Below are 23,269 nucleotides of genomic sequence, written 5' to 3'. Positions count from 1 at the left end.
TGCAGGGAATCAGGGAGTGTGAGACCCTCAAGGCGGATTCCAGCCTGGGAAGCTTGGTTCTCCAGAGTGGGGACCACTGGGAGGCACAGGACCGAAAACACGGCGGGGTCGCCAAAGGAAGGCCATGGGAGACCCGCAGCAGCAGGTGGCGATTGGCCGGGGTGTAGGGGAGGTTGGAGCCCCATGAGTGCCCGCCGAAGGCGTGACGACCCTGGAGGCTGCATCAACGGAGACCCCCACCACTGAGGTTCCATCCGAAGTCGTGGCAGGCGAGGTTAGGGGGCCTCCCGACACCACCCGAGGCACCTTCCGGGGTCCTCTCGTTCGCTTGGGGCAAGCTAGAACAGCCACCCGGGCAAAGGCAGCTCGAGAGCGCCTAGTCGAGCAGAGGTGGGCACAACGTGGTGCACTGGCCGGGAATATGGAGAACCCCGACTTGGCACCTTATGCCAACATGCAGCCTGCGGCTATGGGCCCCGTCGGTGTCCTGGGACAGAACCTACAGGTTCTAACCCGGGTCCTGGACTCCCAGCAGCAAATTATGGACAGGCAACAAGACTAGTTCCGACACAGCCTAGCATCCTGCAAGATGCCTAAAATGACCAAAGATGATGACCCGGAGGCCTACATTGAAGCGTTTGAGCGGCATGCCCTCATGACGGGGCTAGACCAGGGCTATTGGGCTAGCCAGTTGGGAGCCCTAGTCATTGGCAAGGCCCAAGCCACCTATCGGGCCCTCTCGAGGGAGGATGCCTGGGACTATGAGTTAGTGAAGCAAGCCAACCTGTATAGGCTGGAGATCAACCCGGAGCACTACCGTCACCTGCTCTGGGCCAAGAAGGGGCCTGACGAGAGGCGACCCAGAGTGCTGCTACAGTTACTGAGGGATCTGCTAGACAAGTGGGTAAACCCAGCCGGACAGGATCGAGAAGCCCTGGCAGACCAAATTGTTCTCGAACAATTCCAAAACGATCTGGAAGAACGGACTCAACACTGGGTCCGGCAACACACCCCACTGACCTGTGAGGAAGCCCTAAAGCTGGCGGAGGCGTTCACGGCCTCGGAGGCCAGCTACCCTCGAGAGAGAAAGAGCCCAGGATACTCCCCGGTGAACCCCAAAGAGCCGGAAACAATTGGTGACAGACAGGGGGGACAAGGCTGAACTCCTCAATGAGTTCTTTGCCTCAGTGTTCCTAAGTGAGGGGCACGACAAGTCTCTCACTGGGGTTGTAGAGAGGCAGCAGCAAGGCGCCAGACTTCCATGCGTAGACCCTGAGATGGTGCAGAGTCACTTGGAAGAACTGGATGCCTTTAAGTCGGTAGGCCCAGATGAGCTCCATCCGAGGGTGCTGAAGCACTGGCCGACCTCATTGCAGAGCCACTGGCGGGAATATTTGAACGCTCGTAGTGCACGGGCCAAGTCCCGGAGGACTGGAAAAGGGCCAACATGGTCCCCATTTTCAAAAAGGGGAGGAAGGAGGACCCGGGCAACCATAGGCCAGGCCAGTCAGTCTCACCTCCATCCTTGGCAAAATCTTTGAAAAAATTATCAAGGCTCACATTTGTGAGAGCCCGGCAGGACAAATTATGCTGAGGGGAAATCAGCACGGGTTCGTGGCAGGCAGATCGTGCCTGACCAATCTAGTTTCTTTTTATGACCAGGTTACGAAACGCCTGGACACAGGAGGAGGGGTGGATGTCGTATACTTGGACTTCAGGAAGGACTTTGATACGGTATCCCACCCCATACTGGTGAACAAGTTAAGAGTTTGTGACTTGGATGACTACACAGTCCGGTGGGTGGCAAATTGGCTGGAGAGTCGCACCCAGATAGTCGTGGTGGATGGGTCGGTTTCGACCTGGAAGGGTGTGGGCAGTGGGGTCCTGCAGGGTTCAGTCCTTGGACCAATATTCTTTAATGTCTTCATCAGCGACTTGGACGAGGGAGTGAAATGTACTCTGTCCAAGTTTGCAGATGACACAAAGCTATGGGGGGATGTAGACACGCCGGAGGGCAGGGAACAGCTCCAAGCAGATCTGGACAGGTTGGACAAGTGGGCAGAAAACAACAGAATGCAGTTCAACAAGGAGAAATGCAAAGTGCTGCACCTAGGGAGGAAAAATGTCCAGCACACCTACAGCCTAGGGAATGACCTGCTGGGTGGCACAGAGGTGGAAAGGGATCTTGGAGTCCTAGTGGACTCCAAGATGAACATGAGTCAGCAGTGTGATGAAGCCATCAAAAAAGCCAATGGCACTTTATCATGCATCAGCAGATGCATGACGAATAGGTCCCAGGAGGTGATACTTCCCCTCTATCGGGCGCTGGTCAGACCGCAGTTGGAGTACTGCGTGCAATTCTGGGCGCCGCAATTCAAGAGGGATGTGGATAACCTGGAGAGGGTCCAGAGAAGGGCCACTCATATGGTTAAGGGCCTGCAGACCAAGCCCTACGAGAAGAGACTAGAGAAACTGGACCTTTTCAGCCTCCGCAAGAGAAGGTTGAGAGGCAACCTTGTGGCCGCCTATAAGTTCATCACGGGGGCACAGAAGGGAATTGGTGAGGATTTATTCACCAAGGTGCCCCCGGGGGTTACAAGAAATAATGGCCACAAGCTAGCAGAGAGCAGATTTAGATTGGATATTAGGAAGAACTTCTTCACAGTTCGAATGGCCAGGGTCTGGAACGGGCTCCCAAGGGAGGTGGTGCTCTCTCCTACCCTGGGGGTCTTCAAGAGGAGGTTAGATAAGCATCTAGCTGGGGTCATCTAGACCCAGCACTCTTTCCTGCTTATGCAGGGGGTTGGACTCGATGATCTATTGAGGTCCCTTCCGACCCTAACATCTATGAATCTATGGAACGCCGGCGCCCGCCAGGCCGGGGGGCTACCAGGGAGACCGGGTGCTTCCGGTGCAGGCGGAACGGCCATTTTTCCAGGGAATGCCCAAACCAAGTAGTGGAGCGCTGGATCCCCACCGACAGGTCAAGAGCCTTGACTGAAAGACGAAGAGGTCCGGAATCTAGAGAACCATTGGACTGCAGCTATGCGGTTGGGGAGGAGAATGCGGCCTGGAGCCACCCAGTAGTGAAGGCCTGGGTGGAGGGTCGCCCCATGCAAGCGACCCTGGACTCAGGGTGTGCCCAGTCGCTGGTGAGGTCAGATATGGTAGGGTCACAGGGCTGATGCGGTGCTTGCCCCGTAGGAGTAGCCTGCCTCCATGGGGAGACCCGGCTAGTTGAGCGTCAGTGGGTACGCCTAAGGGTAATGGAACATCAAGGAGAACTCCTGGTCGGGGTCGTACCACGATTAGCTTGTGAGATGTTATTAGGGCGAGATTGGGCGCCAGTATACGATGTCCTGGATAGGGTAAGAGACACAGAAGTAGCCCGTAGGAGGATCCAGGACTGCGAACGTTGGCTGGGTGAGACACAAGAGAATGAGGAATCGGCGGACGAGGCGAACGAGCTAGATCTCAACAACTTCACCAGCTGTCTGCAGTTCTGGGAGGCACAGGCGGAGGATCAAGAGATCCGAGAGCTGCAAGAGCACACCCGAGGTCCCCAAGACATCCCAGCACCACCGCCTGAAGGGCCTCCCTACTTCGAGGTAAGGAACCGCCTCCTCTACCGCGTACAGGGGGAGCGGCGGGGGGAGACCTTGGGCTCACAGTTAGTGGTACCCACCCGATTCCGCCAGACTATTTGGCGGTTGGCACATGCGAGCCCTACGGGGCGTTATCTAGGACAGGACAAAACCCTCATGAGGATCAGCCAGTGGTTCTTTTGGCCCGGGATGGGGGAGGAAGTGGCCCATCAGTGTGCAGCCTGTCCCGAGTGCCAGAAGACGAGAGCCGAGCGTCCGGCATGGGCACCCCTCCAGCCTACGCCCATCATAGGCACCCCATTCTCGCGGATAGCCCTAGATGTCATCGGACCTCTTCCCCGTAGTAGCTCGGGCCACCAATATATATTGGTTATAGTGGATTACGCCACCCGGTACCTGGAGGCCATCCCCTTGCGAGCAGTGACCGCCCCGCGTATTGCTGAAGAGTTGATAAAATGGATCGCCAGGATGGGGATCCCGCAAGAGATATTAACGGACCAAGGGAGGAATTCCATGTCCGGGGTCTTGAGGGTGGTGTGCAGGACGTTACAGATAAAACAACTCTGCACCTCAGTCTACCATCCCCAGACCAATGGTCTGGTGGAGCACCTAAATGGGACGATAAAGCAGGTACCGCGACGCTGCGTTCAAGGGGACCCCCAGAAGTGGGATCTCCTCCTCCCTTTAGTATTGTTTACTCTAAGAGACACCCCTCAAGACACGATGAAATTCTCTCCATTTGAACTGGTGTTAGGGCACCGGCCGCGGGGTCTGTTGTAGGTCTTGAGAGAAGGTTGGGAGCAGGAGAGAGGCTCCTCTCAAGAGCCGAAGACATACCAGAGAGAGTTTCAACAGAGGATCAAGGTGGCCCAGGACCTCGCTCGTGAGAACATGAGGGAAGCCCAGGCCCGTCAGAAGGAGAAATATGACAGCCATGCCCGAGAACGGGAATTCGAACCCGGCCAGAGGGTTGCGGTATTGCTCCCGACATCCACCAGCAAGCTCCTGACCCAATGGCAGGGGCCGTTCGAGATCCTCCGACGAGTTGGACCGGTAGACTACGAGGTACATAGGACCGGTCACCTTCGGGAGAAACAAATTTACCACGTGAATCTCCTATGAGAATGGAAGGAGCCCGAAGGGTGGGTAGCCTTTTCTGAAACAGATAATGAGGACCTCGGACCCCAGGGGAAGGGAGGAGAAGCCGTACCCACCAAGGAAGGATCCTTGGTCTGGATCGGGGAGGAGTTGGTCCCCGAGCAGAGGCAAGAGGCCCAAAGTTTGATAGAGGAATTCCGGGAGGTATTCTGTGAGGAACCCGGATGGGTCCAGGACTCGTTTCACGCTATAAAGACCCCCCCCCAGAGCAATAGTAAGGGAGAGGTGGCGACCCATCCCACACCACCTCTTGGAAGCCGTTCGTAGAGAGGTAGACTCTATGCTGAAGTTAGGAGTCATTTGGCCGTTGAGAAGCCCCTGGAGGAGCCCGCTGGAGCCGGTGCGTAAGCCCGATGGATCTTTGAGGCTTTGCGTCGACTACAGACGATTAAATGCCCTGGCGATGTTCGACGCATTCCCGATGCCCCATGTGGCCGAGCTGGTTGAAAGAATAAGGGATGCCCAGTATATATCAACCCTCGACCTTGCAAAGGGGTATTGGCAGATCCCGGTGGCCAAGGAAGACCAGCCAAAGACGGCGTTTGGCACCCCACGGGAGCTATACGAGTTTGTCAGGATGCCCTTTGGGTTACATGGTGCCGCCGCAACGTTTCAGCGCCTAATGGATCGGATACTGGCCCCACATGCCGAATATGCTGCGGCCTACATAGATGATATCGTCATATATACCTGGACGTGGGCACAGCACAAGAGAGCCCTCTGAGCCATCCTGACGGAATTGAGATGGGCAGGGCTAAAAGCCAACCCTCGAAAATGTGCCCCAGCTCAGAAGGAAACAAAATATCTGGGGTTTCTGGTTGGCAGGGGCACGATCAAACCCTTGGCCGACAAGGTAGAAATTATCCGCAATTTCGTGGCCCCTCAAAACTGCTGCCAGCTTCAATCATTCTTAGGGCTCACCAATTATTATAGGCGGTTTGTACCTCACTTCTCAATATTGTCCGCACCTTTGTTGGAGGCACTCAAAGGGCGAAAAACGGGGGCAGTCAGGTGGACGGAGGAGATGACGCGGAGTTTTAAAAAGCTGAAACAAGCACTCTGCAAGGAGGTGGTAAAAAACACTCCTGACTTCAGGAAGCCCTTCATTTTACAAATGGATGCCTCAGAGACCGCAGTGGGGGCCATCCTAACCCAGGAGGACAGGGGCAGCGAGAGGCCCGTAGCGTACGCTAGTCGCAAACTGCTACCGGCGGAAAGAAGGTACTCAACTATAGAACTGGAATGCTTAGCCATGCGGTGGGCAGTGGACCACTTTAGGTACTACCTGATGGGCAGAGAATTCAAACTGATAATGGATCATGCCCTGCTAAGGTAGCTGAGCACGGCCAAGACAGATAACGCCCGAATTACCCGGTGGGCCTTGGCACTCCAACCTTATAAGTTTTATATAGTACACCGACCTGGGAAAGATAATGCAGTTGTGGACTTCCTATCCAGGTGTGACGGGGAAGACCAGACAGGGGACCGAGGTGACCAGACAGACGGACGGGCCAGCCTGACAGGTATGACTCAAAATGGGACTGAAGAAGCGCCCCAAGGCATCTTGAGGGGGGGGTTGTGTCCCAGGGACGCCGGGGTTAGAAGGAAACCCCGGGGCAAAACCAGGGGGGAAGTAAACACTTACTTACCCCACGTAGAAGCCAGAGGGAGCAGGGACATGTGCGTGGGAAAACCACCAGCGTGATTGGTAAACCGTGCTTATATCCAGCTGGGGCCGGGTGGCGTCAGCAAGAGATGCCACCCGGCAGCAATAAAAGGCGGCCCCGGGAGTGGAGCAGGGCCGGAAGGGGGGAAAGCCCGCAGGGAACCCTGAGAGCAGGACCCGCGCCTGCGGGGCCCGTGTACCCAGCCCGACGGGGGAAGTTGTGTCAACGGCAACGGCAATGGCAGCGGCAGCAGCAGCTGCGTCGGCAGTGGTGGTGAGAACGGCAATGGCAGCTACAGCAGCGAGAGCCGCGCCGTTAAAGGAGCCGGTGAAGAAAGCTGCAGCTACAGCAGCGAGAGCTGCATTCTTATTGGAGCCAACGGAGAAGGTGGAGACGACGTCGGCAGCAAGATGAAAGAAGGAACCGGCTACGGATCTGGTAAGGGAGCGGGTAGCGTAGCTGGTGAGGAAACCGGCAGCGGACCTGGCAAGACAGCCGACAGACGGGCCGGCGGAGGAACCGGCAGCGGGACCGGCGAAGGAGTGAACGCCAGATACGAGGCTCCCAGAGAGCGGAAGCCACGGTCCTGGAGAGTAGACATCTGGGGGAGTCGGTGGCCTTAAGCCACCTGACGGACTTTCAGCCAGGGCAGCCCGTTGATCGGGGCTTAGGCACCCGGGTCAGATCCCAGGCTAGGCATGATAGAAGGGCTTGGCTTTCTGTTTTGTTGTTTACTTTCCTTTAGGATCTGTCATTTTGTGTTGCAGTGGCCTCGGGTCAGTATAGGCCCGAAGTATAGGCAGTAGGGAATCGGGGTGTGAGACCCTCAAGGCGGATTCCAGCCTGGGAAGCTTGGTTCTCCGGAGTGGGGACCACCAGGAGGCACAGGACCGAAAACACGGCGGGGTCACCAAAGGAAGGCCATGGGAGACCCGCAGCAGCAGGTGGCGATTGGCCGGGGTGTAGGGGAGGTTGGAGCCCCGTGAGTGCCCGCCGAAGGCGTGACAACCCTGGAGGCTGCATCAACGGAGACCCCCACCACTGAGGTTCCATCCGAAGTCGTGGCAGGCGAGGTTAGGGGGCCTCCCGACACCACCCGAGGCACCTTCCGGGGTCCTCTCGTTCACTTGGGGCAAGCTAGAACAGCCACCCGGGCAAAGGCAGCTCGAGAGCGCCTAGTCGAGCAGAGGCGGGCACAGTGAATATTCACAATATTTACTTGTTTTACTCAGAAATATGCTAGGTGCCTTACGGAAACAAGTACAGACCTTGATGCCCTACTCTAAGGGAATAAAATTAATATTCAGGATTAATAGATAAGTAAGGCTGAGGTGAAAATAATAAGATCATGTGGTTACTCAATATGCTTGACCATCTTGTTGCTTCTGTTACCATTTCATAGTGTGCTATTATCTTTCTCTTCACTTCATGTTTGTTTAATATTTGTTCTACAAAAGTCATCGTTATGATTGGGAGGCATGATCTTAGAATACAGAATAAGAGATAGACAGACAGGTACCAAAAAATAAAAAATCAAATGTAAACATCGAAGTGGTCCTTCTTCATTTTAAAATTATTAAGACACTTCCCAAAATAGAAGAAATTATGGAAATATACTTGATCAACTGTTCAGGAGCGAATGTTTTCTGCAGTGTTGTGGTACCAGCAGTCAGTGGAAAAAATAATTGGCTGTTCAAAAATGTGGAATGAATGATATAATTCATTCAATGATATAGTTAATTAAGCCATTTACTACTGACTAGGTAGATCACTGAAGGAATGTAAAGTGTAGGTCCCTGTCCAAAAATAGGAGATGTTACGCCTCAGTCTGATGGCACAAGAGAACTTAGATAAATAGAACCAAATCCATCTCCTCATATAATACTGGGATGAATTATAGGAATTACAAACAATTATCAAGGGCAATAAATCTGCTAAGACATTGCCTTCCAGAGTCAGAAAGACATAGGGACTAGCAGGAGGATAATATGCCTCTTTTACCCCCTGGATTTTTCTGGCTGTATCAAGTAACTTAAAATACAGCTTCTGTCTCAGAGTAACCAGTTCCTGCTGTGCTGGGCTGATCCTCCTATTGCCTGGGGTGGACTTAGCCAATTAGGGTCACAAGGCAAATGTTATGCAACTTCCAAGGGTTTCTTGCTTCATGTTAGGCACCTCAACAAACCTGGCTCAGACTTTAAACACTTCATGAGCAGCAGCCTGAAAAAGTTAGTGAACATCCAGAGAACAAAACATGCTTGTCAAATTTCCAGCTTTGGAGAATTTGCAGGAACAAATAAAAGTTCTGGTATACTAATGCAGGATCCAACTCAAGCTCAAACCCAGATTGACTTGGACCATTTTTGCAATGTAAGTCACATGTCTATCTTTTTTACAAGAGGTCAGAGTAGATGATTGTTATCACCCCTACTGGCCTTACAATCTATGAATAAATAAAAACTCCACATTTTGACCTTCTGAGAACCCAAATGTCACAGGGTTCCTCTTTTATGACTTTGCCCTTTGTTACGTCATCTGTCACCCAAGCCTTGTGGCCCATTGGCCAGCATGGTTGAGGCATGCCAGTTTCTGTAGCCAATGGCACACAAGCCAGCGATATGGCCAGTATCATGTTTTACCTCCCTTCAAAAGTTTTAATGATTCCAGGTTGGAATAAAAAGAATGAGCATCCTAGATAGATTGATACCCATTAACTTAACAATGGCTAGAATCCAGTTAGATAGGGAATAGATGAATTGATTTGATTATAAAAATTGCTCCTAACTTTTAGCCACCTCTTAAACTAATCCAGAATCTAACTTTTCAGAGCATTACAAACAAGACGCAGGGCAGGACCTGTACCTTCACAGGAGAGTGGACTTCCCCCATACTGGACTTGCCTTCAAAGAAAACAGTACAACAGCAAAACAGGTACAAAGCAGGTAGACATAGGGACAGGCTGCCTGGCAGGAGGGCAGCCATTGAGGAAGGTGGATCAGCTGCCTTGAAAGGAGGGGCCTCAATAATTTATGTAATTTAAATAAAATGCAGATGGGCATGCAGGTGTTCTCTTTCAACCCTGTACACAGGAAGATACACAGGCAAACAAAGACAGTAAGACGCATGTATGTGTGAGTGACTGACCTCAAGATGTTCAAAAAAATGTTTGAAGTTAATCCTTCCCAGTTCAGATGATAGGAAACAAAATGCTCCAGTCTGAGATTTCTTTTGATTATAGCAGGTTTAAAAGTCCCCAGTAAAACCTGAGTTGATATGAAATTTGGACAGCTAAGCAGGGGTAGACCCAGGGGTGTGGCAGAATGGTTATACTCCCCTTTGGCTGTGCTGCGCATAAGGTCTTAGCACTGGATCAGCCTGCCTGGAGCCCCTGCTTTCATGTGGCACTAGAGCCCAGGGAGTGAGCACTACCACTAATGTTCATCCTTCCTTCTTTCCCCTGCTGCAGAATTCAGGTCTCCTATGAGACCCGGCCCTAATCATCTGGTGAGCTCCAAGCTCCCTGCTCATGCAAAATTCTGGCAACAGCCCACATTGACTGGGCAAATGAGTTCAGAGTTCACTGGATATGTTCAGAGTGCAAACGAAGGGTAGCCACACATCCCTTATTCCATTTCCTAGATCCACTACTGCAGCCAACCCGTAATTTGCTCAAATTTTAGAATGAGTTATTAGGCAAAAACCTTGTTGCCAGTGACTGGTATGTACAGAAACATTAAGGACAGACAGTGCCAGCGTGGAGTTGAGTTTCTTGCGTAGTTTAGATTCATTCTGATTCTATCCTTCTTATCTAATTTTCTCAGGTGTTTTAGTTCATGTTCTGAAGTGTTCAACATCAAATGACTACAAAGAAATACACAGTAATTCATAGTAAAAATATAAAGCATCTAGTTCAGCACATCTTCTGGCTTTAGACTTACTTCCTACTATCTAGTTCTGCAGAGAAGCCATGGTAAATTATGCCAGAAACCACTGGTTTTATCAAGTAAGGGGTGAGGCATTACTGTCATTTCAATAGGAGAGGATTCCTGAAAGACCAGTTCTTTGAGGACAGCAAGTCAGGAGATAATTGTGTTGCTACTCAAGATAGTAACGTTCATGTATGGAATTCTGTTTGTTCTCAGAAGTTACAATGGTGATACCAATTGCTTACATACTTGTGAAATGTACCATCAAGCATTTTGTGGGAACTCAGCGGTAAATTGAGTCCATGAGACCTTTAGGAAGAAAAAGAGGAATGTGAGGAGCACAGAAATTACTACTACTTTTAAGAGGTAAATTTGCTCTTTGAATTAGGTAAGTGGAACTAAGCTCTTCTTCACACCCTAGGTAATGGTACCCTAATACATAATCTTTACTTTATCCGCCTCTAATTCTATGCCAGACTCCACAAAAAGCAAAAACCCTTAAAAAATAACCTAATAGTCCTAAAAGGGAAGAAAAATTAAAAATCAAACTATTACAAATTAAAACTAAACTATTAAAACAAGGAAAGTAAAAATCCTCATGTAAACATAATACATAATTAGGAAACAAGCATCTATGAATACAAGGAAGGCATCAAAACAGAAGAAATTTCTCTTTTGAACCACTGTAAGACATTTTTCAAAACTGGTAAAATCCTAACAGGTTAAAAAACCTCTTTGAAGATAAAATGTAGCAGTGGTTCTTCACAAGCACTAGTTTATGGCTACAGGGTGTGTTTAGAACAGGAACCCTAAATTAAAGTGGTGGGTTTTAAAAAACACCACTTCAATTTAGGGCTGATTAAACCCCCGTGTCATGCACACACCCTGCTGACTTACCTGCCTCTCTGGCAGGGAGGGGAGGGCTAGCTGCCGGTGGGCCGAGTGGTCCCTGGGCTGCGGGGTAGAGGCTTCCTCCTGCAGCAGCCCCCCACGTGGCATCCACCCACAGGCACCTGGCTCGGGCCATCCCAGGGGGCACCGCAGCTCATGCAGGCAGGCAGGCTCCGGGGAGTGGCGGGGGGGGAGGAAAGATCAGGCTCGCCGCTTTTCTTGGGCAGAGCCTGCTTTCCCGGGCTGCTGCCAGGCTGCCTGCAAGACTTCCTGCAGAGCTGTGGGGCTGCACAGAGCCTGGTGCTTCGCTCAAAGGAGTTTTAGTTTGCTGCACCCCAAGTCATTTAAGGCGCATTACGCCACCAAATTTCCTACAGCAGCTGGAATTAATGCGCAATACGCCACTGAGGCGTGCAAGTAGTGACACCATTAAAGCAGTGCGAAAGCATTTAGCCCGCTTTGAAGTGTCGTGCAAACACGCCTCTCGTTCTGTTTACACACGGCCATAGATTTTGTTATCTAGTGCCACAGTATGATTGGTTGAATGGGTCTTTTTTGATATTCCATAGCAATCTGCCAACTCAAAATGGTGTTGGAGACTGGGGAATTCATCCCTGAAACATGCAGAAAAATCCTCATATATTTTTGCTATTTAGGCCATTGATAAGAACATTGATGGGAGGGAAGAAAGAGACAATGAATCATCTTAAACAGTGGGGTGAACAGAAACAATTAAATATGTGTTGGAACTGGGGACAGTCGGCAAAGGTGAAATACTGACAATTAAACTTCTGGCATTTTAGTTCTATAGATTTCTAAGATACCACCACAAACACCACCTCAATAGCACAGCATTGCAGCAGAGCAACCACTACCACACAATCGCCTTTCCCTCACACTACTCCTGCAATTCCCTGCTTCCTACTTTCCAGTTTTGAAATGCATGGAGATGCCTGGAGTGTTGAAGGATGAGCTGTGGAGTGTTACTTAAAGCTCATCTGATTCAGGCTTTTTTTGGAAAAAGGGGTAGAAAGAGGATTATGCCAAATATTGTTTAAACCAGCCCGGCCTCAGCTCCAGGGTCTTTGGTAATTTCAGCTGTGATAACATAGATATCTCAATGGATTCCCTTCTGAAGCAGTGGATGTCAAGTGAAAATTCAGCATAATTTTCCATTAATACATACACTTTACATTTGGAGCTGAGAATATCTATTTATTTACTAAGAAACCTAGAGTTGTCAATAAATACAGTCATACCAATAGCTCCTGTTCTGAAATTGCTGCTATTAAGATTTGTGCTTAGATAACTCAGCATTCTTGCTGTCAGGGAATTTAAGTAGTAAGTTACTGATTTATTTCCATGGGAAATATCCTCAGGGAGATAGAGATGAGGCAGAGGATGATCCACTTCAGTTGATGTTTCATGGGGAGCACGACAAATCCAGCAGTGATACACAGTTTAACAAATGTGGTTGCAAAGAATCTGGTTTCATCACCTGATAAAATGAAGGTCCTGATCCAGCACAGCTTTTAACCACAAGTGCTTCATTTGGAACCCTTACATAATCCTATCACCTTCATGATGGGAATTCGCGTGGCTAAAGTGTTTTGCACACCTCTGCTGTATTTTATTTTGACAACAGGTCTGGACACATCTTATTGCTGTGTCATCTAAGGTTTTTTTGTTTTTAAAAATAGTTCATTATCACTTGTATGATAAATGAAAACAAACACAAGTTGCTTTTGTGATACAGCTATGTTGTTTAGGAAACTGCCAAAATGAGAAGCAACAGCATGATAGCAATAAGCAGTGCTTTCTTAATTAGGCACCCAAGCCAGGCCAGTATTGAAGAGCAACATAATACTTGGCCGTTGCCAAAAAGAATTTTTCTTTCTTATGTTTTGTATTAAGTACAGGGATCCTTAATCAGCATTCCCCCTTAAAACAATCTGGTATACCTGTATACCTTGTACCATTTCTATACAGGAAATAAAGGAGTGGGAAGGGGGTGGGAATCAATGTGCAGAAGGAAATTTTTTTTAAACTAATATTTAGAGGAACAGAGCACTTGTTACCACAGAGCTGTAGGTGTTATTTTCTTCTCAATTTGAGATCTTCAGAGAGCAACATTAAGGGGAAAAATAATAGCTATAATTTTCAATCTGGAAAATTCTCTATTTTCCTTCTTTTAGCAACCATGCTTTGTATAACTGCAGTGAACAGTAAAGACCAGAGCTGTAAGAGATCAGGTAAAGAGGTTCTCCTGTGGCACACTGTAGGCACATTTACATGATATGCTTAATGCGCAGTAGTTTAATAACACTGCGCTGTGGCGTGCAGGGGTAAAACCATCCAAATACACTACTGTGTAGTGTAATTAGGCTACTGCACAGTAAGCATCACTAAAAACCATGTGTCAATGCTACCATGCAGTAACTGTAGTTACTGCACATTTAGTTACTATTTCATAAAGCAAGTACTAAACTAAATGCACAATAACTTCTGAGCATTAATGAACATGTAGATGCACTCTGTGTAAAAGAGACAAGAAACCCTGAGGAAAATCAACAAAAAGTAGATTAACAAAGAAGCCTGTACTGGTCAACTAGGACATCTGGTCATATGTTTCTTATTAACACAAATGCCCCTTTGTCTTTGGCACATGCACTACGTAGCTCTTTGCTAATCATAATCAGCAATTCCATTCAGCTGTAGTTGCTGCTATTTTCTACCTCTCTAGTTCTTCATTGTAGTCAAAGTGGAGACTGCAAATGAAAGGCAAAGCTCTTTATGAGCTTAAGGCTGCCTATACTTTTATGAGAAAGGGTGAGTAAGGAGGAATGTTCAGCAAGAGTAATAAACTATCAGGAAGCCCTGACTTGTTTAAAAAAGGGCAAGATAGGCCAATAGTTTTGTCCATTATGACAAAGCTTCTCCCCCACCCCCTTTTTATCAAATACAAATAGAATTATTAAAAAGACATTAAAAATAAACATAATTTGTCATTGTGCTAAAGAAAGCTCTTTGTGGTCAGAAAAGTGTGTTTGGTTATTTTTTTACAACTTCTTAAAATAAAAGCATCGTCTTTATTTCATTCACTTTGTAAACCAACTGGGTCTTGGACAGCTCTCGCACTTATCAGGCTCTCCCTGCAATTTTTGGACCTTCTTTTCTGACCCTCAGTTTTTTTCCTGTGCCTCTGTAGTGTCAGTTGACATCAATATGATGCACACACTGAAGCAATGGAACAAGCAGTTCTGTTAAGAATCCACATACTTTGTTAAAAGTGCTGCCATATGTCTCGGTGCAGTGATGATAGTTATGTAAATTTAAGCATTATTAGCTGTTCCATTACTCATATGAAGCCATAGAAGAAAGCTGTACAATCAGCTGTGAGTGATATCTCAGCTTGGCACAATAAGTGGATGGTGTTTGTGAAATGCCACTAATTTTTTTTCCTCCCAAACAAAAAAGAGCTGGAGTCAATGAATGTAGATTTACTCAGAAGAGCAGCTTAACCACTCCAACATGGAGTGAGATCAAGGGAGCCTAAAAGAATTTATACACATAGACAGGCTCCTGCTAAATGCATTCAATGAATTCACTAGGCTTAAGAACCCCTATGGTACCCCTAGGACATGCACAGATGAAATGATCATTTGCATAATCTATTGTGGATGGTGACCCATTTTGGTGACATGCTAGGTGGGATTTATTTTAAGGCCATTTCTTAAAATATACTATCCCTTTTCCACAATTTGAACTGTGTTGAAGTTACTTTATAGCTTCAGAAATGGAGGTTTGTAATTCAATAATTGCAATTATTCTTCATATTAGATGGATGATTGATTTCCACCAAGAGTTTACATTGTTTATTATTAGGAGCAGAAGGGGAGATGGTATTGAAGATTTCTTCACTGTATATAAATATAAAGTTTTAATCATGAGATTAACTATGATAGGGGGGTTCCCCCCTCTTTCTTGAATTAGTGTCCAGTTTACTTGCCTTTTTATCAGAAAATATAGAGATGCATTATTGCAAATTAACTGAATCATAATTTTGACACCCTCCCCCTACAAATAGAGGTATTTATATCAGGGGGGTTTATTTAAACTGACTATAGTTACATGCCATTTACAAATTTAGATGTCGACCTACATTCAGGATCCAAACCACCAAAAATTATAAGGTATTCATACAAAGGCCTGTCAAAAATGTTACATGAATTTTTTTGAGAAAAAATTGAATTCTAATCAAAATATTATATTTCAGCTTTGATATTTCATAAAAAATGATGACATTTTAATGGAAAAATTCAATGATAATAAAAGAAAATCAGTCTTATAGAAATATTTCATAGAAATATATTGTTCAGCTAGGACCGGTTCAGAATCCAGGCTCTGGTTTATGCTCATCTTATTAAGAGAGATGAAGAATATGTTGGGTGGAAGAGAGTATGTTTCAAAACTGTCTGGGAAGACTAAGACCAAAGGCAGCCACAGGTAACAATTATAACTTATTCTTCAGAATCCGAGTTAATCCTGATTGTACATAATGGGTTCATGTGGACATTTATGAAAGAAAATGGGTATTAATTGCAAAGCTGTTTATGTGCACAGGCAGGTATGAATGCATAAATTAAGCACGTGTGTGGAAAATCTGTCTGTGTCTGCATAAAATTTGCTATTCAGAGATGCCTTAATATATGAGGCCTATGTAATGCTATTCCATTCTTATTTTTCCATATTTAGCCATAGACTTTGTCTACGAGCTAGCATAATTCTTTGGAAAATGAGCAGTTGGGTAGTCAAACAACAACAACTAATAACACTTTTATAATGGAACGTACGGACACCCTTCAGTAGGGCTGTGTGAAACTTCAGTAGCCGATTCGATTTGGAGGAGATTCGGCGGCTGAATCTCCAAATCCGAATTGAATTGGAAGACAAATTAAAAGCTTTGAATAGAATCAGAAGCCTCTGAATTGATTCAGGGAGATTTGGTGCTGATTCAGAGATTCAGCCGTAGGCTAAACAGGCAGGAGTCCTTGACCACTCCTGGACACAACTGCCTCCAGCTGGTAAGTCTGTGGTGGGGAGGGAAGGAACACGAAGGGGGCAGATCAATGCCCCAACAGTGAGGAAGGGATTGGGGCTGGGACAAGCTGCCCAGCCAGGGCAGGGGGGCCTGGCACTTGGGCAGGGGGGCTCCTGCCACTGTGCACCGCCGTGCACTGCTAGTCTGGGAGGGCATGGGAGCTGGCGTGTGCCCCCAGATCTGCACAGGGCAGGCTGGGCTGGGTTGCGCTCCAGGAGGCTAGCCCCAGCTGGCTGCCACAAGGCTGCCCTCCTCGCCCTAGCTGGGCAGCTTGTCCCAGCCCCGGTCCCAATCCCTTCGTTGCTGTGGGGGTGCTGATCTGTCCCCTGCCCACACCCCTTCCCTTCCCCCTCTGCCCACCACAACAGGCTTACCAGCTGGAGGCAACTGTGTCCAGTGTGGTCGAGGACTACTGCCTGTTTAGTCTATGGCTGAATCTCCGAATTGGCGCCAAATCTTAGGATTCAAATCAGCCAAATCAAATCGTGACAGTGATTCAAATCACGAAATTGAATCACTGTCCCCCTGAATTGGCTGAATCCAAATCAAATACTTGCCTCTTTGCGCAGGCCTACCCTTCAGTAAATCCTCTGGTCTCAAGGAAGCTGCTTTTGACAAGAGAAGCATGGTGTTTAGTGCTGCCAGATGATCATTTAAGGCAGGGCTGTCTGACTGGAAGCCCAGGGGCCACATGCAGCCCGTAAGGGGCTCCTGCCCAGCTGCTGCTCCCCTCATTGCTCCAGGTGCTGTCTCTAGGCTCCCATTCCCTCCTCCAGCTTTCACTGCCTTTCCCCATCCCAGGGAGCAGGGCAGTGCAGCACAGCATGGCTGGGGGAACTGAAGATGAGTTGCATGTGCAGCAGGGGGAAAGAGGGTGCACAGGTGTAGCGGGGGGGAGGGGGTGGCATTCAGGCCGGAGGGCCCATGGCTCACCCTGTGGGAATGTGGCCTGGATGCTTAGAAAATGGATATCTCTGTTCTAAGCCATAGAGTCCCCCCCTTGGTCCTGCTAGGTATACAGGAGAAGTAGGAGGAATAGGAGTCACAAGCAGTCAGTTTGCTGTGAAAACAGTCTGTAGACACTATCTGAAGAATGTGCAGCGAGTTGAGCTGGGGAAAGGAAATACAAAATCCTCATTCTAATTTTGCTTCCCTCTGTGTGTTCCCCATCCACAGCTCTCCCTGGGTCACTTCTGTTTGGCTCAGCCAATAACCTAGGCACTGTGCTCAGTGCCCCTCAGACTCTGGTCAGGGCAGACTTTCCTTCCAGAGACACAATGCTCTGTACAGTACTGTGTGGCTAAAATAGCTTTTGCTTGTTGGAGCAGATCTTTCATAAAAGCCTTGTCTGCCCATTCCATCCCTTTGCCTAGAATTGTACAAATATCCCATATATGAGTTACTAATCCTTTTACAAAGAGCACGGCTGTTTTGTGCCAAGTAAATGCTAAATGATTTTAAAGGATTATTTCTGAAAAAATCACCTATCTACAGTGTACCTGGGGCACAGTAGTTGAAGTTATTTAATGAGTCACCAAATTAAGCTATTTTCTCTAATCTGGCATTAGGCTGGTTCACCATTCACACATAATCCACTATGGCGAATAAATTTAATAAAGAACACAGTTGAATCAAGACCTGCTCTCTCTCATAATAAAGTAAGTTTCTTCAACACTTTCAGTGGGAACTAGATTGGGCCTCCAAAATGCTAATGATAAACCAAGTTAATGCCAATCTCTGGTCCCATGATTTATTTACAGTCTGTTCTGAATGCCTTGGGTTTTCACCACCAGATCAAGAAGCTTTAAATGTAACTATAAATCCTTTCCCCTGGTCAAAACTCTTGTGCCTCACAAGACTGTCCAAGATAGTTTGCATTCCTTTAGTGTGACAAAGACTTGAAGATTACATTGCCAGTCTTTGTGTGTTCAATTAGTAAGCTCTTACTGGCTCCCTATATCTGCTTCCTTTCTTGCCAATTTCTGGAGCTTGGAAAATGTAGTCTAGGTACAAGAGCAGCTTGAAATATACTTGGTTACTGAATTCAGAAAAGCATTCCATTTACCATTATTTTAATTCTTTTTAAAACAACTATGTTACTTTTCAGCAAGCTGAAAATCTTATGATTGACCTTTTGTTGGGATTCAGAATTTGTTGATTTTTTTTATGCTCTCCTTGGCCGCATTTACATGAGATTCTGACTGTGCAGTCATTACTGTGCAGCCATTTAGTACTTGTATAAACAAGTACTAAATACAAAAGGAACATGTATAAACAAGTACTAAATGACTGTGCAGTAATGACTGCACAAAGTCTCGTGTAGATGCTGCTTAATAACTATTCTCCAACTATTTGGGTTGGTCTAATAAAAGATATCAAATTCACCCAAGGAACCTTGTCTGCCTAAAAAAGATCAACAAATTCTGATTCCCAACAAGAGGTAAGATTTTATACTTCCTGAAAAGTAAGATAGTCATTTAGTCTAAACAAGTACTAAATGACTGCTGTAGCCCAAGACTACTTTGCAGTAGCATCCTGTCACAGTTGCTGCCATATGACAGTACTATGCAGTAGTCACAGGCTACTACATGGTCAGCATCTCATGCAGATGTGGCCCTGGGTAACTATTTTAAACATGCGATTATGGCAGTAGTAGTTTCAAGTAGTAAAATTAGTGAATATGTATATATTTGTGTGTGTCCATTTTGAAAGACAAAAATAATTCTTAACAGAATTCATAGAATAGTAGATTTGGAAAAGATACCTAGTCCAATTCAATTCCCTGAACAGATTTACTATTCCCAAATCATCCCTGAAATAATCCTATCTATCAAGCCTCTTTTTTGAAAGCCTCTAATGAAGGCTTGTTTCATTGCTCTGCCTTTCTTACAGTTACAGAATGAATTTCAGAAAAAGCTTCATATCTGCCCTGCTGCAGTTTCTTCATCTTCTTTATTTATGGGGTCATATAAGCCCAGTATTCTCTCCTGCCCAGGGCAGAGGGTTGGACTTGATGATCTACTTAGGTCCCTTCTGACCCTACATCTATGAATTTATGGCAGTCTAAGTTCCTTTTCTTCATACTAAACATACCTCATAACTTCACCTTCATATGGCTTGCATTCCATAACCTTTATTATGCTTGTCTGTTGCATCTGGATCCTCTCTAGTTTTTCTACATCCCTTTCAATATGTGGTGCTTTAAACATCCCAGTACTCCAGCAGTAACTTAATCAGTGCTGACGGGGGTGGTATTATAACCTCCAAAACAATATTTCTGTTAAAACAGAATAAATGATTAAAGCCTCATATCCCTCAGTGCTAGGTAAGTACTTTCATCCACACTTTATGCATGCAGCTTAGTGTTTAAGTGCCTTAAGTAAGACCACAGAAGAGAATGTTCAAGCCTGGAGCAGACTTCAAGGAGATGCTTGGTCTTCCATCCAAATTTCAAATTTTTTATCTCAATAAAGGCAGTTAGCTATGTATCTGAAACTGAACGCAGAAAAATAGATATTTGCTAGGGATATGTGAAGTGCTGAAACATATGTTCGTTTGAAGTGTTTCCACTGTCTATAGGTCTAACATGGTACTTCACCACATCTGCTGTGCAGAGCCCTCAGCAGCTCTGTGAAGTGTGGTTGGGTTTCACAGCTGTGGACAGTCAAAAGAAATCATGGGTAGAGGGGGAGAATTTGGGAGAACCCCTACTGAGGCAGCTGTTTAATTCTTCCTGAGCCCTCTCTCTCCTCTCTTCTCCTCTCCTCCCAAGCAGAGAGAGACTACCCACCCCCACTGCTGTTTCTTGACATGAAGCATTAGGAATGTCATTGATCATGACTCCATTAGGAATGTCATTGATATTTTGGAGGCAAGTTCACCCTCTACTGCCTAACAGAAAGAGGAGATTGAATGGGGCACATGGGCCCCAAAACAGGGGCCTCATTGACAATGCTGCAATGGCATACAAAAAGAAAAGCCTTGGTACTATAAGGGATGGAGCAGAGACTCCCCAAAAGCCAGCTGTGCTCACTTAGAAAAGCAGACCTTTTTAAAGGCTAAGGTAATTGTGGTCTTTCTGTTTCCCTTTTGTGGGGACTACTAGAAGTACATGACATCTTTCTGTCTCTTTCTCAGCTCTAGGACTCACAAGAACCCCAATAAAACAGCAAAGAACGAGTGAGAGAGAGTTCAGATATGTACACTGTCTAGCGATGGAACAGGGAAATCAGTTACTTGAGTGCCTGAATCTTTGAACAGTTCCATCCTTCCTGATTGAGAAATGGGTGCTGGTGTTCTCTCTGCATCCTGGACTGCTTTGTTCAGGGCACACGCAGTCCACATGGCCACCAATCTCATGGTATGGCTAAGAGGAAGGAAGCATGAAGACTCTCATGGTCTATGTTTTGTCTGAATTATTGGAGGTAAATTTTTCAAGAACTTGCATGCTCCAGTTCACAACTTTGCAAGCAGAGAGTTTCCCTTGTAGTTTGTTTTCCTTAAGCTCTCTTATATCTATCAGAATTGGGAAAACAAATTTGGCCTTGAAAAGCAGATACATGAAAAAGGTCTGGAAGCATTTTAAAAACAGAACAGTATAAGTGAGAGTCTAATTTCCCAAATATTGATTGAGGTCCAAACTCAAGAATATCCAAGCTATAAAAGTCATTGAGTCTGTGGTCTTCCACCCTACTTTAAGGAGGACAATATGCAAGCAGCTATAGTTAAACTAATGAAAAACAGCATTTCAGTGTTGCTGGATGAAGTGAAAAAGGTGGAGTCTAGAAAAAACATTTCTTGTGCCAAAACAACATTGAGAACGAGGCACATTATTTTCCATTTGCTTTTTTTTCTCTCACTCACAATATGATGCAGTAGCATATTAAAAAAAAGGAGAGCTTCTTTCAAAAACACCAGGCAAAATACTTTCAGCAAAGCACTATCTAAAAAATAAGGAGATTAAAAGCAATCTGACAGTGAGGATCAGGATCTGTATTCTATTTAAAGCAGCCATTTCATTACTATGCATAAGAAATTGCCTGCGAATCAAGCTGGCATGATCACAGAACATGCCGAACAGCGTGATGTTTTAATAAATAAACCCCCTGCTAAATTGTCATAATGTATCCTTTGTAGTTATAAACACAGAAAATATTTATGAGCTGAAAGTATGTTCTAAATTGTTTTACAAAGAAGGAATCCTTATGGTTGGTGAAGTCCAGAACCAGGATAACTCAGGAAATCAAAAAAGATGAAAAGATCATTATGGTTTATTGAACAGGTCTGACAAGTCAGGAAATATTCCCAGATCTATGGACTGGAAAGACACACGTATGGAGTAGTGAATCTGGTGTCAGATCTTGCAGTAGCTGGAAGCAAGGACTTAATTAAAAAAAAAAAGATTTTTAGTTAATAAACATATTTCATAATCCAGGTAGATATTAAATGTTCTAGTAAATAGGATTTTTATAAGGAAATGAGCAATAGGGAATATGATTAATTATGGCTATATTTTTCAAAAAATAAAATCAGACAATAAAAAAGAGACTAGGGAATAGGCAAGATACAAATAGTTACTTGAGAATGACAGACTTGGAAGTTTGATTTGAATTGAGTTTTCCAGCCATTTAGAGTAGCTGAGTAGCCTCCATAAAAGCAAAAGCTAAATTCCATGGAAACCATAAAACAAACAAACAAACAAACAAACAAACAAAACAAAACAAAAAAAACAAGTAGGGATTTGTGAGTCATTCAGAATGGACGGTTCTGTGTGTGTGTGTGTGTGTGTGTGTGTGTGTGTGTGTGTGGCTGCAATAGTCAATCTAACTAGTCAGTCAGGTCTGTTTCACTGTGTGGCTTTTTGGTGGAGGACTTCAGTGAAACTGACAAGAATTATGCTGATTTCAGTTAGTGGCTTCTGAGCTTCTTCCGCAGCACATTTTGTTACAAAACCACTGTGTTTTAGTGTTTATTTTATATATTGAGGGATTTCAGTCCTGCAAATTGTTTTTAGTTTTCCCTTTTCATCTTAATTCTGGGTGAAAGTGTTTAAAAAAATCTCAAGTATTACTTGAAATAGTAAAATGATTTCCCATCTAGCTTGAATTGCCTTGTCTTCTTACACATTATCCTTTATGCTATGGAATGCTTTGCTCCGGAAAAATCTTTATTCAGATCCCTCTTCAAAATCTATGGTGTCTATAAGATACCAGCCTGTTAATGACAGCAGAAAGGTTAGCTATGGCTAGATGACACATTGAATATAAATGTGAATGTATGTATCGATTTGACTGTAGTTGGATTCTTTTCTATATCCTAGGACAAGAGGAAAGTTAGGAGTACTTGGACTAGGCCACTCACTTTTTACATAGTTCTTATGGACACACACTACAAAGTTGGACACAGTACCTGTGCACTTGGGGGTAGGCTGAGGAGTAAGAAAGACAAACTTTGCTGGAGCTTTCAGACATTTCTTCTCTAAAAGCAATAATAATCTTGCAGGAGCTTTTCATTCTGATTTCCAGGCCAAACGAGTTTGGAACAAGTTTGGGAATAGAGCTTGGTTTCTTTCACCATCTCTCCAGCTTCTGATTTACCATAGTCTGGCAAGAGACAGAATGAACATTTTCACCTACAACTCAGAAGCATTCTGTCACGATTAACATTCTTTCACTTTCCTCTCTGCTGAAGAGAGGTTCAATCTGACCTTGATGTCAACAGGAGAACAGTTATATAACCCAGTTAATTAACACGCTGTGAGCTGTGTGGAGGTAGATGAAATGCTTTATGTCAACCCAACCAGGAGTAGCTCAGCTTCAGAAGGACAGCTGTTGTAGTACAAAAAGAATAAAAAGAAAGCATTGCAGTTCTCTTTGCAACTCATCTAAACTTGCTGTTCCTGGCACTGTGCTGTATGGAGGA

This window comes from Alligator mississippiensis, chromosome 3 (assembly GCF_030867095.1).
Source record: "Alligator mississippiensis isolate rAllMis1 chromosome 3, rAllMis1, whole genome shotgun sequence".
Taxonomy (NCBI): Eukaryota; Metazoa; Chordata; order Crocodylia; family Alligatoridae; genus Alligator; species Alligator mississippiensis.
This window is presented reverse-complemented; position numbering follows the sequence as displayed.